The following is a 19,295-nucleotide window of genomic DNA, read 5'->3' as shown; positions in this document are numbered from 1 at the left end:
CTTTTCTTTGACTGTTTTATCTTGTAGACCCTCCTGCCTCTCATCCTCTCTTCGTACTTTTCCGAGCTCTGTTTAACCCACCTGAGTAACCTTTTCGGGTTATGTTCTTTCGGGGAACAAAAAGAAAAAAAAAAAAAGATAAAAAAAAAAAAAAAAAAAAAAAAAAGATTGTGAACGCTCTCTCACTCCTTTGTTCTGTTTTATGCAAGCTCTTGTTGTACAAGTTTAGGAATCCCTGTTGTAGCTACCACTAAAGACTTATGCACTACTATGAAAGTTTTTGTTCCTTGTTTATTGAGTTTGGAGGTAAAATGTATTTTTCTACATTCTGGCTTATTGCTTAGTAAAATTTATTTCATAAAACAAACTTTTGTCATAAACGAATGTGTAGTGTTCACCTGTGGTCCAGTTTCTAACAAGATAAACCATTTCCACCTCATCTCTCTATGTACGGACTCCTATCTTACCTTCCGCCGGGGGCTGGCCCCATCCCTCAGCTCGGGCAGGGGTCGAAGGAGGACGCGGAGGCTCTCGCCTCCCCCCGGCTCACCACACCAACCTTTCAGGAGTCTTTCCAAAGACACAAAGCGAGCCCCGCATTCAAGACGCCGGAAAGCAGTCCCTCACCCCCCAAAACCAAATAAGTCGCGGGTAAAAACCTCCTTCCTCGGCCGGGGAGGAGAGAAGCGGGCAGACTCCGGCGGGGCGGCCAGACGCTGCCGGCGCTGCTTACCCGCACTGCTCGCAGTGCCGACATCGTTTACCCGGGCTGCCTGGCCCTCCGGGGCCCGCCCGTGCTGCCCGCAGTGCCGGCAGCGCCTGCCCGCGCTGCCCCGGCAGCTCCCCTGCCCGCACTGCCCTCACCGACGCGGGCTCCCGAGGCGGAAGAACGCGGGGGGGAGGGAGCAGTTTGCAGCTTTCGTGCCTTCTCTTCACCTTGTAAATCGCCACGAGTTCACAGATGGCTATTTAGTGGCCCTACGATGCTGCAACACATCGGCTTGCGTTTTAGTCGTACTTCTCTGTTCTGTGGCAATGGGCAGAGTTCGCTGTGTTTGTGTCGGCTGTGGTATAATTGACATAGGGCTCTCTTGACGTTTTATTTATGACCTTATCAGTTAGAGTTCAGTGGCTAGTCGCAAGCATTATGAAATGATCACCTAGGTTATTATCCTTTGTATGACTTGTCTATTTTTAGAAACGCCAACAGCCTTACCAAAATCTGAGCAGATTTCAGATACAGTCATAGTAGGTAGATGTTAGTCTTGGAGATCTTATTTTGTGTGCAAATGAATATAAAAAGAACTTAAACAAAGTATTATTACACACATGATATCTATAACTAGGACTTTGATAACTGTTATGCAAAGTGTGTAAAGTTTGTATTAATAAATTTTTGTAAACAATGCAATTTCGTCTAATGTTTGGGGGAGAGAAATCTAGAACCTAACAGTGAAAGCTGCATTTCATTCAATTTTTTTTTTCCCAATTAATTCATTTTTAACTTTTCATGGTTTTCATATATTTTTATTAAGTCTCCATGTTTTATCATCGGATAACCTCTGACACTTTAGCTGATGGTTACTCCTCTGTTCGAGTAAACTAAACAGAAGCAAAAAGCCTGGTTTACGCACTCACCAGCTCAATAATACTCTCTAAAATATGCGAACCGAACCAGTCTGTGCCTATTGCCCATCCCTCTAACAATTCCTGAGCTTAAAAGCCGTTTATTTTAAGCGGAATCGGTATGTTTGATCAGATCTTCACCTAATCCTCTTTTAATGAACATTCTGCATGTGATAATGTTCTTCCCAGAGTCACCCGGCTTGGGCATCTTTCTTTGGATTGAAAAAGATCTTGGGCTGTCCTACAAAATGGTCTTGAAGCTCCAGAAAGAGTTACTTAAGCTTTACATGGTGATATGTGGCTACAACGAAAAAGCACAGACAGGGTGGTTTGTTGGCACCATCAAAGCGGAGGTTGGGATATCCGACCTTTAATCTTCACTATAGTTTAGCAATAGCTGTTTATGCTTCTTATTTTTATTGTAGCTCAGGGACTTTATCCAAGCATATTGGAAAGTCAGCACAATTAATTTTAAACTAAACCCTATTTCCTTCTAAGATCACAAAATTAAAAACCAAAGCACAGGAATTAAATGACAATTTCCTAGCAATTTAGTTTTCAAAACTCTTAAGTCCAGGATTTAAGACAGACTGGTCATATCCCCTCTGCCAAGAATTCACCTCCTAGGCTAGTTTCAACAACAGTGTTTTACTGACTAATTGGAAAACACTGAGAGAACTTAGAGGCTGGTGGTAGCAGAAGTATGGGTTAGGAGTTGGTGGAAAGCGAGATTAAAGTTCTGATTAAGTGCAGATTGGGTCAGAGAAGAATGTAAAAGAAGTAACTTTTGAGGGAGGGGGAGAGGGCAATGATTTCTCAGACTTTCATAGGAAAATCAAGTCACTGTTTCTCAAAGGCGGCATACAGTGAAAAACTGCTGTTAGGTTTATTTAGTAATTATGTAGTGCTCACACATATAATCACACTGCATTTCCTGCTCATCTAAACTGAAAATGTGCTTACAAGATCCAAGCTGAAGACCTTCGTGGTATTGGTATCTAGGAACTGGAACTTGGGACTGGTCCACCTGAAAAATAAGGTCCTCTCCATCAAGTCCTGGCACTTATTGAAAATGTGCAGGAGATGGAAATTCTGCTGGAAATGACGTAGAGATGGTCCTAGGCTCACTCTACTGAAATTCCTCTTTACTGAGTCAAGTATGATTTAATGAAGAAGCTCAGTTCTATTCCCAGCGATTTAAACTGCTATCTGAAATGATACACTTGGAAAATGTGCGATGTTGAGTCTTATAGCATGAGTTTTGTGGGGATTGCTGATGTTCCGTATACTGCTATCCAACTAGCAGCAGAAATGGAGAAAGCCAGCTGAGGAAATGAGAATGACTAAACAAGGCATGATTTTTGGAACCTTGCATTGTAAAAACCTCCTGACATTCAGCCAAAGTGACAAACTCCCTTTAGTTAGTAAAGGAGACTGAACAGAGCAGGACATACTGCTCCAGATTCCAGCCGTCAGGAACACAGCGAAACACCACATCTGTCACAGAGGTCATCAAAACCCAAAGAGCTTGAAAAAACCTGTTTCTGTAGAGTCCTGGTGTAAACCTGGCTATGGGCAGCATCTGCCTCTCACAAGATTTGCTGACCTCCTCTCTATGTGCCTCCAGAGCCTTTCAGCCTTCTTCATCTTCTTCCAAAACTAATAATTAAATCACTATATATGTTTCACCTAGAGTTAAGAAAACAGAAAATTAGGAGGAAGTTTGATCTTTGGGGGACTTGTTACTTGATACTTTTGCAGCTTGGTTTCAAATTCTGGGATAAATCACTTAGTCTTTCTCCAGGAAAATGTTCAGGGAAAACACATCCCTGAAAATTTTAAGGACTTCATGCCTCTAGAAGAACCTAGCCTCTAGAAGTACATGTCCTCTTAAGTACACTCATAGATTTTTAAGACCCAAGAGTACTCTTATGATCATCTATGCTATCTTGTATAATACAGGGCATAGGATTTCATGGAGTTCTTCATTTAGCATTTAATATCTGAGGGAGCTATTCTGCATGACAGCAGTATTGATTGCAAGACTTGCAGGAATGGCAAATTTACTGGATAAGTTGTTCCAAATGTAGCAGTTTAGCATTCTGTTCCTTGTTTCAGTTTGTCTCATTTTTGAGTCCAACAGATTTGTAGTCTGCTGAAGAATCTCTAATGCCTGTAGATTTTTCTCTCCATGTACGTAGTCTTAGGCAGAGATTTACTCTCCTCTCTACCTTGTCTTTGAGATAGCAAGTTTGATCTTCAAGTGCTCACTGTGAGGGAGGTTTTCCACAGATATTATTATTTCTGAACCATTAGTATTTATTAACACCTTGCTGAAGTGTTGAAACTAGACATGGTTACAGGACCTGGCAGTGACCACCTCAAGCATGCGGCAAAAAGTAGTAACTTTCCTCTTCTTCCCCAGATGCTGCTCATTGCTAACAAGGGTTACATTTGCTCTCCTGGCCATTTCGTTATGCTGGGAGATCATGATCTGTTCACAATCGTCTCCCACACCTAGCTTCTTTTCCAGATGGTTACTTTACACGCACAGAAGCCATGGCCCCGAAGTGACACTATTGCTGTTGATTCATATTTTGTACTCATTTGTGTTAAGTTGTATTAAAGCACTTCTTTGAGCGACTTTACCTTACTCTCTTCTATTCTGGGACACATTCATTTTTTTCTCATAACCATCATGCTTTGCCATCTCAGCTGTCTCCTGGCACCCAATACTGCCTCCTTTAGAAAGTGTAGACACATTCCACCAATGCCAATTGTGTATCTGTGTATTGCGTGTGTTACATGAGCCCAGTCCAGCTCTGGTGCAGATCTGCTTATTCATGCCAGAGAAGGACTGAGCCCAGTCTAAGTGCAAATCCTGGGACAGAGCGAGTCAGAGTGACTTGTAGCAGGCTGCTGTCAAATCTCCTTCTTTTGCACTTGGGCTCCTAGAGGCAATCCCATTCTGGCATAGCTGAGGTCCCATTTGCTGTAAACCCATGTGACACATCTGGAAATGCTTTTGCTAAAACAGACCATGGCTCACTTACTTACCTGGAATACACAGATAAGTAGTACATGATGCACCTATGGTAATGTGGTTGAACAGTTAAGGCAGAATAAACGCAAAGCAACACATCTTTTGCAATAATTGGTTAATTGGCTGTCAGTGGGATTTATCCAAGCCTAAAGATGTGATTTAGTTTCGAACATGGATATTTGAGGATCAGAAATATGCCAGTTTACAAACAGTGGAGATAAGCATCCTATGTTTGCCATTTATACAAGAGTGTTTGTTTTACATTTTCAGTAATGAAATATCTAAGATAGATAGATATATTGATCTCTGAAACAGTATTGTTTCTTTATGTGGATCACAGAGAGAAGATCTCTTCCTCTTCAGGCTCTGAGATGAGTTTCAGATATACCATTTCAAAAGGAACCTCATGGAGATTTAGTGTGGGGTGTCCCTGCCCATGGCAGGGGGGTTGGGACTAGATGATCTTAAGGTCCTTTCCAACCTTAACTATTCTATGATTCTAAGTAGAGAAGTTGGACAGAACAATAGCAGTCCCTTCTGGTTCTTCTGTAGTGCTCCCCAGCACCTCAGTATCAGAAGATGAGGAATTGCACAGGTATAACTGGATGGGAAAGCATACAGCATGAACAAATGCCTCCAAGCTGACATCCTCAGAATGGAAATGTGAACTGGATAAAGGAGAGTGACATTGAGAATAAACAGTTTTATGAAAGGGAATTTTCATTGCCATCTTCCACAGATCATTCAAAACAGGCATTCAGGTTGGGGCCTGAGTTTCTCATTTGCTGTGTCAACCACTTGAGAATGAAGTGCCTGCTGATTTCAGACAGGTGTCAAAGGAGAGAGACACTTAAACAAAAATTACCTTTTTTTTCTCTGTTACACATTTCTGAAAGTCTTGTGTTCTGTCCTCTAATGGCTCATATCAGAAAGGTTGGTCAGCCTCATAACCTGCCCAGTTTTTGCAGGGTTAATATGCTTCCCTGGTACTGTATACCCAATGTGGTATGTATATTTATAGGTGGAGAGGGCAGATTGGGAAAACAGTTGCCCAGGCTAAAGGGTTAACATTCAAGATCTGACAACAGATCTAAATATATATTCATTTTGGACAGATTAGATTAGACTCAGCCTATGGCTGATCTCTGTTTTGACATATATCTCCATGGTGAGAAGAATGGTTACTTTTGAGTGGTAGAGTTATGAATAAATGACTGTCTTTCCCTCAGGAATGAAGATTAGTGTCACAAGAAATCAGCTATTATGTATGTTATCTGCCGAACGTGTACTCTCTCAGCTCCCACTGCTTGGATGGGATTGAAACTTCCCTGACAGTTCAAGAGAATGAAGAGTGCTTGGGTGGTGTGGGAATCAGGCTGCTCTGAAAATGGTTAAACTTTTAATCAGTTGTGAGCTCTTATGTCACCAGCAAAATAACAATATATGTAAATTAAATCGTAAAAATAGCACAAAGAGATCTTTCTGTCCTTTGCTATGTATATATATGCATATGTGTATGTATACACACATATTTCAAAATCAGACAAAAATGATAACACATTAAAGTTCCAATATTTATGTATCAGCCATAGCTAAACTTAGACACAACATCTAATTTACACTGACGTCTTTCTTTAACAAGTTTTGTGAAAGGAATGATTTAAGTTCAAGGAAGTGCACTGAGTCATCTGCTCGGTGGGCCAGTGGCTGAGCTAAGTTTAGAATCAAGGGGAAGTTTAGATCTTCGGGCTCCAAGTTTCTCCCTTTACATCTCTGCTTTTCTCAGGCATTCTCAGTGCTTCAAAAAACCTCCAGCTTTCTTCATGATTTCTTTTCTTTTCATTTTTACATGCCCTTAGTTCCCTGGTCTTGTATGCTGAATCAGTGAGTTTAGTTTAATGAGCTGATTCAAGTTTACCTGATGACCTTTCAAATACCACCTTGTGACAAAGATTAAAAAGGATGAATGAAAAACGTGAGGCCTGTTCAGGTGATGCCTGAGCAAAGAGGTGATCCCCGGTTTCAAGGAAACAAACCAGACAAAGCTGAGCGAGGCCTGTCCAGCCCAACCCAACCTCTGCTGCTACCTGCCTGCTATAAAACTACATGTAACTATTCTCTTCAGCTCTCTTTTCTCCCAAGGCTTTCTGTGGGTCAATGAGTTTTCTGCCAGACCAACAGGCACCATAGCTGGTGTGAGATCTAGCTCCTTTCATCTCTGAGAGGTGCCTCTGAAAACAAACTCACAGCCAGAATGAGAGAAGAACAGTGCACTTGCTCCATAAGTGACCAGGCGATTCCCGGCAGGTTACAAGCCCATCTCTTCTGTGGCAGACCTAGGATGCTTTTCTTGTGCCATGTGGGTTAGAGCCTTGCATGTTCCTCTCCTCTGTGCATCTCTCCCCAACACAGACTGACAGATATTGTTACAAGGCACAGCCCATCTCTGATACAAATCTAATGATTAATCTGCTTTTGCACATCATCTACAAATTTGATCTATTTTTCCTCTGGGCCATTAAATACACAAAACCCAAGGAAGACTGGCTGGATTCTTTAAGACTATGCTTGTTTAATGATTTCTGTTTTCCCTAGCTGGTTTGGTGCATTGCTGTGTTTTGCATCAGGAAAGAGTCATGACACAGCTAAGAGGTGATTAAACTGGGGACTTTGTGTAGCACACGGTATGCAGACAGGTGGAACATTGATATGGAAAGGAAGCATTTTCTCATTGCGTTTGACTTTGCTATAATAAAATGCAGTTATGTTTTATAACAGTTTCATTTTACTCTAGTTATACTGCAATGACAGCCTTATTACACCACTGTTTATGATTTTTGCTAAGCTTAGTCATTGTTTAATCTTATAAACAGAGAGCCAACTTCATGCCTGATAGTTGTTGTAGCTCACGCTCCTGAGCCCTAACACAGTTGGAAGCACCATGGGACAGGGGCGTAAAATCTACTAGATAACCTGGTATTTATAAGAGTCCTACCAGGGGAACCTTATACTGTTGTTATTGTCCAGTAGAGATGGGTACTCTGAAAAATACTGAAATCTATTGACATCTATTAATAATCAATTATCAGTGCCCAAAAGGAGTGCAACTGCAGTTGCAGTTTACTCAGCCTTATTTTACCAGTAATGGTGGTGGTAATGTCAACAGAGGCACAAGAATTAAAATGCCACTCAATATGAGTGAGCTTCATCACAATCTGACCCTGTCTTATTACAGAAGACTTTTTCAGCATGTGCAGTCTTTTCATATTCTTGATCACTGGTTCCTAAAGGGTGGGCTTCAGAGTCAGAAAATCACAATATTTCCCTGTAACTTCACAGTGAGCAGCTGTCACTCTTTTAAGATAAATGCCACCTTTTATAAACTGCAGATACTCTTCACTTTTTCTCCACTTTCCTTCTCTCTCTGCTGTGACCTAGTCTGAGTCATTCTCTGCATGGGAAATGTTTCTTCCTGTGGGCATACATTATGACTGGGGTTGTGTACTGATAAAAAGGGTATAACGTATCCTCTGACTCTGCAGCAAAGTGCTTCTGCCTGGAATTAGGATGCTTGGTAGCACAGTGAAGACACAAACCAGTGGGAGTTTGTTAGATTTCCCTGCTATAGGTTGATAACAGGCAGATAAAATAGCCTTTAAATGGTAATAAATGCCTTGCCCCTGCACCTGCATGTTGTCCAGGTGGGCACAATGTGAGGAATGTGAGGCAGGAGCAGAGGGTGTCTGAAGGCTCTGCTGTAACCACTGTGCAGAGACCTTGAGAAGGCACCAAAGGGGAACTCCACATTTAAATTATGAGAAATAGGAACTGACTACTTTCCTGCTAAGTTCTAATGGCAAGATCTTGGAGCATCCATATGGACCAGGCCAAAGGCTAGCCCAGCAGCCTGTTTCTGATGGTCACCAACAGTTTACCAAAAATCTGCTAATTAAGCAAGTTAAAGTGTGTGGTTGGGCCATCTTTGCCAAAATGAGAAACTAGCCATCAGTAAATTAAAGACTTGCTACTCTGCAAGCTGCCTCTAAATGACAGTTTAACAGACCAGGTGGACCTATACTGATTTGGTGGCTCCCTTTTTAAGCCCACTCTAATTTTTAACTTAATTTTAGCAATGAATTTCCCATTTTAATTATGCACTATATGCTCTTGCTATTTGATAAATTACATTGTTACATGCATAACTACTACTGAAGACTCTTGAGTATCTATAGTCAGAGTACCATTTCTTGTATATTCCTGGGCAGGATACATACTGGCTGTTGCTGGAAGTTATGGAAAAATCACAGCTCATTAAAATCCCCCAAATCTTATCCGAGCTATCCTTTCCTGTCTGTTCTTCCTGTCTTATTTTCTTGTTTACAATTTAGAGCTTTTAAAAAGTTCTTGTTATGACTTACAAGTTATTTCACTTTATGTTTATACCCAGCGCAGCTACTTTTTATATAACAGGCGCATTCTGACTTCTGTTTCTCTAACAATGCCTCTAGAACATGCATCATGAGAAAGCACTGTACCATAACTTCATTAGGCTTTCTATACTGCTCCAAAGCCTGAGTTGGAAATTTAGTAGTGAATTTTGCAAGTAAACCACAAGTAAATCCAGCAGTGCTTCAGTGTACTTTTGTGATACAAAGCCAGTATTTGAATACCAGCTTCAGCTGTTTCCGCAACTTGCCTCACACCTTGCAGGGATTACACTGAAACACTAAAGAAATCGCATAATTTTCCACTCAGACCACCTGAGACTTTGGGTTTTTTTAATTGCTTTTGAATTGCTTATACTTCTTCATATATGTACACATACAGTTGTAGAGAAACTATAGCATAACTGCCTAGGCAAGAAGAAATACTGCTAAAATACCTGCCAACATTCAGAACACCAAAAGAACGTCATATTCCTTTGAAGCTCACTGAGAACTGCTGCTGGTGCTTGCTGCATTTCGTTGCTGAAATCCTTTCAAGTACAGAATTCCCTCTGGCTTTCGATGACTTTCTGCATGTGGAACAATATGCCCGGGCTCATTGCTGTAGGAATATGAAAGGGGTAGGAAAATGATGCTGCCTTTCTCTGACCACTTGGAATTAAGATACTCCACATCACAGTAAAAGACATAAGCCAGCAGGAGTTTGTTAGAATCTGGCTGCATGAATCAGAAAAGAAATCTGGTGAGCTGAAGATGTACAGATGGGTTTATAAAGATAAAAATAACAGGCTGTGTCCTTCCACCCCATAATGAGAAATAATTCTACATTGACGATGCCTCCATAACATACCTGTGCTGCCAATGAGGCACATTCCACGGCATAGTCTCTAATGATCACAAGCAAAGGTGAGCAGGACTCTGTGAATTCAGCAGGAGCTCTATTCTGTACCTCATTGAGGTAAATAGTATTACAGATTAAGAAGATACATCCAGGAAAGTGGACTCAACCCAACCAGCAAAATCTCTTGGTGCCAGCATACAGGCAACACAGCCAGGAACAGCTTCAGGAAATGGTTTGGACTGGCACTGAGGTCCATTCTGATGGGGATGCGCACAAATCAAATTGTTTTGTGTTGATGATCCATCCATGGATCTGGTATAAGTACTTTGTTGAGTGCCTTATACCAGAGATCATGGGAAAACTCCAACTGGCTACAGAGTGGACTTCCTTCTGTAACAAGAGTACAATCCTGGGTGGAAAAGAAGGTTGAATTCATATCAGATGAATCAAAAGTCCCCTATACACTGAGGATAGATTGGGTGCTGGGGTTTTGCTATGTTTCCAAGTCAACATATTGTTTTTTTAAGGAGCTGTGGAGCATTTCCTCAAGAGAAAATTGGGAATTATGAGTTCCAGTTCTGCTGGAAATAACTGTAGGAATGACTGTGAGTTCCAAACCAGGTGCCTTTCCCCAGCGCCCACAGTTACTTGCACCCTGCCACCAGCCTCACAGAAACTGAGCCCTTGACTCTCCTGAGCTACAGTAAAGTTTTTCAACAAATGTTTTGCCAAGCCCTCAGTTTTGCACAGTTTAATCTTCATGATCAGTGGAAGAGAGCAGGGAGCTCACAAGGGTTTCCCAGTTGTGCTGCTGCACATTGGGGTCTGCAAGCCACATGCAAATGCAGCAGATGCTCACTTGCAGGCAGTACTTTAGTGTGAGCATTGATGTAGAATGATATTGAGTACAGATGCTATTCTGTTTAATGAAGTCGTGAGAGGGAAACCTGTAAACATTCTTGATGTATCATTGCTGCAGGGGTGGCCCAATGCCTTTGCCAGTCGTATAGAGGGAGGGTGAGTCCCTTTTGTAAGCTATGCTCTGCTCACTGGAAAAACAAAGTAACCAGACTTAGCCTTAAATTTCAGGTTACACTCTACATAAAGCTAATGCAGAATACACTGGTATTGATTATTCTAACTCTGTACAGGCAGCGCAGATCCTATTTTAGATCTTGATTTTTTGGCTTAATAAGTATAAATGACACAGGTTTGCTCTTGCACATTAAGCTTACCACTACTTATCTTTTCAAAATTTAGCTGCCTAACCAGCAGCCTTTCCTGTTGATTTGGTGTCTTTCCAAATGTCTTTCCACCTCTGAAAGATAAGGCTATGGAGAAGTATTAGGCTTTTCTTTCACTAGACCTTATTAATTAATTTCTTCCCCCAGATTTTGGATTTGGAATACACTAGAAGACTCTCACTTTTGGGTAAAAGTTGGCATTAAAAGTATGCATCAGGTTACTGCTGTCAACAAGCAACTTGTCTTTTTGATCTAAGTGAAAGCAGGAACAAGTTGCTGGGCAGCTGTTGCTGCTGGATCATTGTGCTTGTCATGATAAATTTGCTTTGAAAGTCAGTGAAAGGTGTATCCTAAGGTTTGACACTGAGGGCTGGAGCCACTGGGAGGAAGAGACGGCTTGGTGCCTGAGACAGCATTGTGTTCGTGTACCTCCCACTCAGCAGTGCAGATGTTTGAAGTTCTCTGGTGTCTCTCTTTGTCCTGGTAATATACATCAGTTTTCTGTAGTCAGACATCCACTTGATTGCCTGAAGTCCTGACATAACCAAGCATTTGTCTGTTTGGCAGGATCCACAAACCAGATGTTACCTGAAGTACTTACTGTTCAGGGTGTCATCTGCTAGGCATGCTTAGGAAAGATGTCACCCCAGCAGGACACAGCATCAGGCAGAAGCCAGTTATCAAGCTTCAAGAAATGGAGATCACATCCAAGTGCTCTCCATTTTGCATGTTTGACCACTTGCTTTCCCAAGAGAAAGCCAGAGTGATCTTTAATTACCTGCTGTTGTCCTTGAAGAAACAGAAGGGTAGAATGTCGCTCGGCTGTGTTTGAACTGAAAGCTAACTTTTCTCCCATGTAATGTCTTCATTCAAAGGATATTTGTGATGTTGTAAAGTCATATTCCACTCTATCTGTATGAAGAAGTACGTTGAAGGAAAGAGTCGTCTTTAACTGGAGGATTTGGAAACAGTAGAAAAAAGAAAGAAAAAAAAAAGAATTCCAATCTTTTACAGCTGATGCCTGCTGTTAAAACCAAAAGAAGTCTAGGATAAAGCTGAAAAAAGCTGTTTATTATGATATTGTTACAGCTGTGCTTCAGTTTTTCAGAAGTGCTTTCTGTAACTAATAACTATTTTAGAAGTCACTTTATTCTAAAACTTGCAGTAGTAAGCGACTGCAGTTCCACCGTGCTATTGGCTGTGCTACTGCTGGTCCTTAATCCTATGTAGTTAAATATATTGCAATAAAGATGCATAGAGCTATCAACTTAATTTTTCAGGGTTTGTCTTTAGAAATATGAGCTTATTTTATATGTGTCCCTCCAGGAGCGGAGGGAAGAAAGGTGGGGGGGGAAGTAGACTGCGTGGTTCTGATTTACGGCCTGGGCTTAAACCACGACAATGTGCACAGATTCATCAGGTCTTTGGATTATCTCTGAGCACTGTAGATTTAACCTTCCTTTTTGTTTGCTAATCAGTCATGTTTATATTTTCTATTTTTAAACATTTAATTCTTCACCTATTTTGGAAATGTGTCAACAGGCAAAAATATACTTAAACATTTCAATGACCAGCAGTGCTGTTGGATATTACCAGGTATATCTGTCACTGTTCAAGAATGAAGGTTTATACTTCCTTATTTTATAAATATACCTATCAGCAGTTTATGTGTATTCAATACACATGCACACTCACATATCTCTAACTCTATCTGATCTTATGTATACTTTTCATAGGAGTAAATATAATTTTGTTTCAATAAAGAAACAAATGTGCAGACACTTCAGATTTCACCAATATTTGTTATCTTCCCTGCAAAACAGGGAACATGTTTTTAATTTCTAGAGCTCATGTCCATCTACAATGGAAACGTAAATTAATACATATTCAGAAAAAAAGATGGAGAAAAATCTCATAATTTTGAGATTGTTCAGGAAGCATCAGTTCTGAAGTCCTTTCAAATATGACTTGCTCTACAGCTTTATGTTGTAAGATTGTGTCTTGGCTAGATGAGCTTAATTCTTCTTTGTATGATAAATAAATAAATGAAATTCTTTAAAGTGAGTGTAAACATAAATTAGAGCTTTTTTGTGGCCTTCTTGCACAGCCTGAGAAGTATAAAAAGATTTTCATCTGAACAAGAGTGGGCACATTACGGTGTTGTTGAGAGAGAGAAGCCCATGAGGTTGCTGCTTGTCCTTCATATTCGCAAGCTCATCAGTTTGGACATGCCTGACTCTGGCATATGCATGCATGTGCACACACACACAAACGTATCTTCTCCCAGGCACACCTCTGATGACAGAGAATTGAAGCCTTGACCAGTACTGCCAAAAAGCTCCAGCAGTATTTGGTAGAGCTCCATTAACTTTTTATAGCATGTATAAAGCATGATAATGTTAACAAGTGTTTTTGGCCACCCTAATAGGGAAATACTGCTCAGAAACATTAAACTGTAGGAAGTTCTGTTATTACTATTCTAGAAAGCATGCTTACAAAATCAGAATATTTTATGCCAATGTATTATTTTTACTGTTTATTTATTACTTGTATTGCCATAGCAACTAGGAGCTCAGTTGCAGATAAAACCCCCACTCTGCTAGGAACTGCACAAACAAGAAATACAGAGCTCATATTCGCATTAATAAAGTGTTCTTAATTTTGAAAGGCCTCTCAGGTCACGATACAACTACAGACAATAAATGTAAAGCCAGTTCCAATATAAACAGATAAATAAAATGGCAATTAGGCCCTCAGCGATAACTTGGCTGTCCACTGAAACTTATCAGCAGGCCTTGAACCATGCCCTTGATGAAATAAATTCAAGCTCTATCAAGCCAAGAAGGAAGGGCCAGCCAACGACCTCACACTGCAGCACCCCCGCATTTACTGGGTGGATGGTTAGTGGGAACATCTCCATCGATCCAGACGAGCACGACCTCCTTGTGAGAGGAAAGCTATGCAGCACTATTTGGTACAGGCTTTAATGAACCTGGGATCTGGAAATGTTCATTTCCCCATTATCTTTCCATTGACCTGAGAGAAACTTCGTATTTTTCAAGAAGAAAAGTTGTCAACTCACTATAAGAAACTATCAACCTGTGAATCCCATGAGGAGGAACGACCGAAAGGACCACCATTACACAAAGCAACGACCTTCTTAAATTCTCCTGCATTTCAGACAATATTGATTCCTAGCATGGTATTGAGCTGTGTAATACGAATGCTATTTTACATTCCTGAAATGCTAGCTCTGTTAATGCCTTGAAATCTTCCTTCATTTTTTAGTGCCTAAAGACTGATTAACTCCTTCCCTTCCTCCAGTGTCTCTTTATTTTAGTTTTCCATTTGTATTTTTGTTCTTTTGTGTTCAACCTTTCATCCTGCAGTATGTTACCATCACAACTTGCTGCCTGAGTGAAGAAGCAATTAATTTTGTCATTTTAATACAGGGAGTTTGCACGATGCATGTAGTTTTGTATGATTTCAAAATAAATGCAGCACAACATGTATGTGCTAATTAAACACACCATATTAATAATGTAGCAGCATGTGGCGTTCATAACTCTGGCAGCCATAGGAAGAGTCCCAAGGGAGGCATATTTCTTCAGACTCAATTGCTGTAAGGATCTTTGCAGGGAGGCCCTCTGTTTTTTTTCCCGAAGGCACTGTGATTGTGGGGGTTGTGTTCTTGTCTAACATTCACAGTGCACTGCCCCTGCCCCTTTTCTCTCCACACTAAATTGCTGATAAATCTTCCTGGTCGCCTGTGAAGTAGAAGACAGAACTAAATCCATACTGTTTCAAAACAGCAAGACCTTAGAGAACAGAAGTGCCTGCAATACTGTTGCAGAAGGGGGATTCAGCTGGTGTGAAGACCTGCTGTTGGCAAGCCGTTTCATTCAGCACCAGAGAGAAATGAGAAGGCAGGGGGCTTGTCTCATCCATCCGGTGTGAGCAGCAGTGCTTGGAGCCTGTCTTTGTTCATGGGCACAACTGGGCAGAGCTGCAGGCTGAACCCGAGTTTCTAGGTGCAAACAGGTACAAACGTGTTGAAGGCACCTTCTGAAGCTGGTGAGGGGCCTAAGCTTTCTCTGAAGGCATAGTCAGGGAGATTTGCTTGTTTTCTCCTTTTTCACAACTATGGACTTATAAGCAACTTAATTTGACTTTCTGATTGGAAACAGGGCTTACAAGCATGGATCGGGCTCTTCTGCTTGAAAAAGCATGGCCCTTTGGATACCATAAGAACAATCCTAGTTTTTGTCCATTCTGTTTTATGGTAAAAATGTACATACCAGAAAGAAATAAAGTGAATGAAAAAATATCGCAAGTGAAGGAGGGCAAACCGTTGAGGTTTGTTCAGTCTCTATTTGGACAAAGTATTTCTATGTATGAGGCTTTTTAAGCCAAATACCCAGAGAGTTTTCTATTAATGGGCAAACCAATGGGAAATCAATTCAGATTTGATGCTTGTTTCACGGTCAGATTTTCAAGGTCAAATGATGGTATTTAGCTCTCATAATATCTGCATGCGTCTATCGATTACGTATCTGAAGCTTCAAATACTGTCATTTATTGGTATAAAAGCTTCACATGCAGCCTAGAGGATGAGGGGAAGGTGCTCTTAAAATGGGACCTTAAAATGTCCCTAGATGTGCAGCAGAGACTGAAGTCCAGGCAGGTGAATAGCACTGATCTGAGTAAGGAGGGATGAACGACTGGATGGGCTGCATGCATAGCACAGTTTGGCTCTAATGGAGTGGGATGCACAGAGTCTCTTCTTTCAGCTACCTCATGTATCCATGTCTCCTATTTAGGAGGACAGTTCAAAAGGATGACTAGGATGCTGACATGCTAACTGCTTTGGAGATTACTTTTTGTAAGACACTTTTTATTGTAGGCATTGACTTAACTGTGCCTCTGAAAAAAGATTTGCCTGCTAGCTGTACCTAGCTGTTATGTTTGAGTATTTGGAGACTGTTTTGTATACTCTGTTACAGAGTCCTGTACCCGAGCTGTCTGCTATCCATCAACACGTTTGCATTTCAGTCATTTGCGTCTTCAGCTTTTTAGGGATACTTCTGATGGCTGATGGATATTTTATGACTGGGCACAGACCAAGGCTGCCAACATCAGACCAATCGCTCCTTGTCTCTGGCTCCCAGACTCTGTTTTCATTGTACACTACCACCTGCTGAGGGCCTGATTCAGGAATGAGGCCTCTTCCCACTTTATCTTGCATGAATTAAGCTTTCTTTCGCTCACCAGGCTACAAATGAGTAAATTCCCTTCTTTATCAGCAAAGATACGATAAGTGGCTCTGTTGGCACTTGGGCACACCCCGTTGGCTTCATACAAGGGATGTTAATTCACCTCTTCTCTGTTTTTGGTCCTGAATGACTGTTCCTGCCAAGTGTGCTGTGGGAATGGGTGTTAAATGTTACTGTCACTTATAGTATATGAAAGATGATAAATACTGTGGAGACAAGCTGTGAAGAATGAAGACAAGAAGCTGATGTTTGGTGTGAATGAAGAGGGGGAAGGCTGTGAAAAGTGAAATCACATGCTCAGAGCAAAAGGCTAGGAAAGTTTTCTTCACTGTAATGTTATGAATGGAAATAGGTAGCAATGTTATATTTGACAAATTTGTAGAAGATTATGTTAGTCAAGACAGGAGATGGTGAGAGCCTGGAGGAGTGTTTTAGGTTACAAATGAGAGTAAAATTTTGTGGCTTATAACTGTAATGTAAAAAGAGGGAGTAACAATCAAGTGGGGATTCAGCTAAAGGCTATGCCAAGGCTATGGACCTGAGAAGCTGGAGAAGAGGCAGGATGGTGGTATCTCCATAGTGGCAGAGAAAAGGGAATGTCTCCCTTTTCCCTTCTTCTCAAAGGGAAAGATGAAAAGCACTACTCTAACCATGTCACTCTTAAGCAGATGGCTGAAACATGGAGCATGTACTTTATTTATTTATTTTGCAGATGAAATTATCTGGAATTCAATTATCAGTATAATTATCTGTAAATGAATTATCTAGAGATAACATGAAAAGAAACAGAGACAGAGCCCAGGTGTAGAAGGTTTCTGTAGAAAAATGGAGGGAAGAATGAAGAAAATCCATCCTTTGAAACATATGCTGAAAGTGCAGTTAGAGGGAGAAGAAGAGAATCAAGACACGGATGAGTCAAAGTCCATGGACAGCAACTTTCCAAGAGGAAGAGTCTTGCAGGCAGGTTGGAAAGGGCGACAAAGTGTGTTAGTTCTGGCTTTTGGAGGAAGGATTCATAAGGGACTTTGGTGCAAATGTGGTTTCTTCACTGGAGGGCAAAGGAAAGAAGTTACAAAAAAGAGGGCTTAAGACAACTTGATTGGAAGAGCTCCAGAATACACTTGCAGGAAAAAACGTGGATGGGATGGCTTGTAGAGAGGAAAGTGGAGTCAAAGAGGGTCTATCTTTAAAAAGATGATATCATGAGGTGAAGAATCCTGAGGAAACTGAGGAGTAGAAATAATAAAGAGGAAGTGAAAGAGTGACCGCTGGATTAAAAGACAAGCTTGGAAGAAACTAATGCCATGTGTGTCTGCTTAGAATTAATATTGTGGATTATATGTCCTGCATATCCTGCAGAAGAAGAAAAAAGTCTTGGAAGGAGTATTGAAAAACCTGACAATTTTAACTAAAAATAAATTGTTGAAATTATGTGCAGCAGGAGAACTGTATGGTTGGGAAGGGTGAAACAGAGAAGGAAAAGACATCTGAAGGAGTGAATCAAAGGTGGTGGTAAGGTGTCAGCTCTGGAAACATGGGATTCAGTTAAAGTATAGAAGTATAGAGGACTTTTTTTTTTTTGCCTAGGTGGGTTGAAACTAGATGATATTAAGGTCCTTTCCAACTGTAAGTATTCTATGATTCTAAAAGGAAGAGAAGGGAATGAATTTAGAGTGGAAGGTGTTGCCCAGGCTAGGCAGAGGAGAAACAGGAAACAGGAGGTGGGGGGTGTGTTGTGGGTGAGGGAGGCAGACCTTCCAATGGAAAAGTGGGAAAAATGAAGTGTAAGTAGAAACAGGCAAGGTCTGGAGAACTTCATGAGCATGTGATAAGAGAATAAAGAAAAAAGGGGAGCAGGAGATACTGAAGAGCTGAAGAAATTACTATGCTTGAGATCTGGGCATGGGAACAAGGTAAACTAAAGAGATATATAATTGGTGCTCATTTGTCAAGGCAGCGTGAGGAATTTTCAAGGCAGGCTGGCAGATGAAATGGAAAACCAAAACTGATCTATGGCAAAAGGAATTAGGTGTACCATCAAGATAGTACTTGAAGATATAGAACATAGGTGAAGAAAGATATTATATGATTCTCTGAAAGCTGGGAAGAGAGGAGGAGAGAGACAGGAATCTAAAACTGTAATTTGTAACTCTTGTGATTGGGATAGAGGTGGGTTTTTTTGGCTTTTTTTTTGGTTTTTCTTTTTTTTTTTTCTTTATAATAAAGTTGCACCTTCTGATACTTCTGATAATGCTGTTACCTTTATAATCATAGAGTGACAGAATAGTTTGAGTTGGATAGTACCTTAAAGATCATCCAGTTCCAACCCCCCTTGCCATGGGCAGGGACACCTTCCAATAGACCAGGTTGCTCAAAGCCTTGTCCAACCTGGCCTTGAACACTGCCAGGGATGAGGCAGCCACAGCTTCTCTGGGCAACCTGTGCCAGCGCCTCACCACCCTCTTAGAGAGGAATTGCTTCCTAATGTCTAATCTACCTTTGATAAAAATGGCTTGCTTTTTAATGTTAGTCTTAATGTTACTCATTAGTTTTTTATGTTTCCTTCCAAAATTCAAATTGTTCATACATAATACATAAAAGTGATTTTCTGTGGCGGTCCCAGATTAACTTTCTCCCCAGAATGCCATCTCGTTAGTGCAGAGCCTGTGATATACTAATTTATATCTAGAAGCTCCTTAGAATTTAAAAATATTAAGCTTACTCAATGATATATTAACTTAAATCATTAGTCAATGGCTAAGAAATAATGAAGTGCTTCCTAGATCAATAGGTACTGTAAATTAATAGGAAAACATGTACTGA

This window comes from Psittacula echo (genome assembly GCF_963264785.1).
Source record: "Psittacula echo genome assembly, chromosome: 2".
Lineage (NCBI taxonomy): Eukaryota > Metazoa > Chordata > Aves > Psittaciformes > Psittacidae > Psittacula > Psittacula echo.
The sequence above is the reverse complement of the archived record's forward strand: the minus strand, read 5'-3'. Positions refer to the sequence as shown.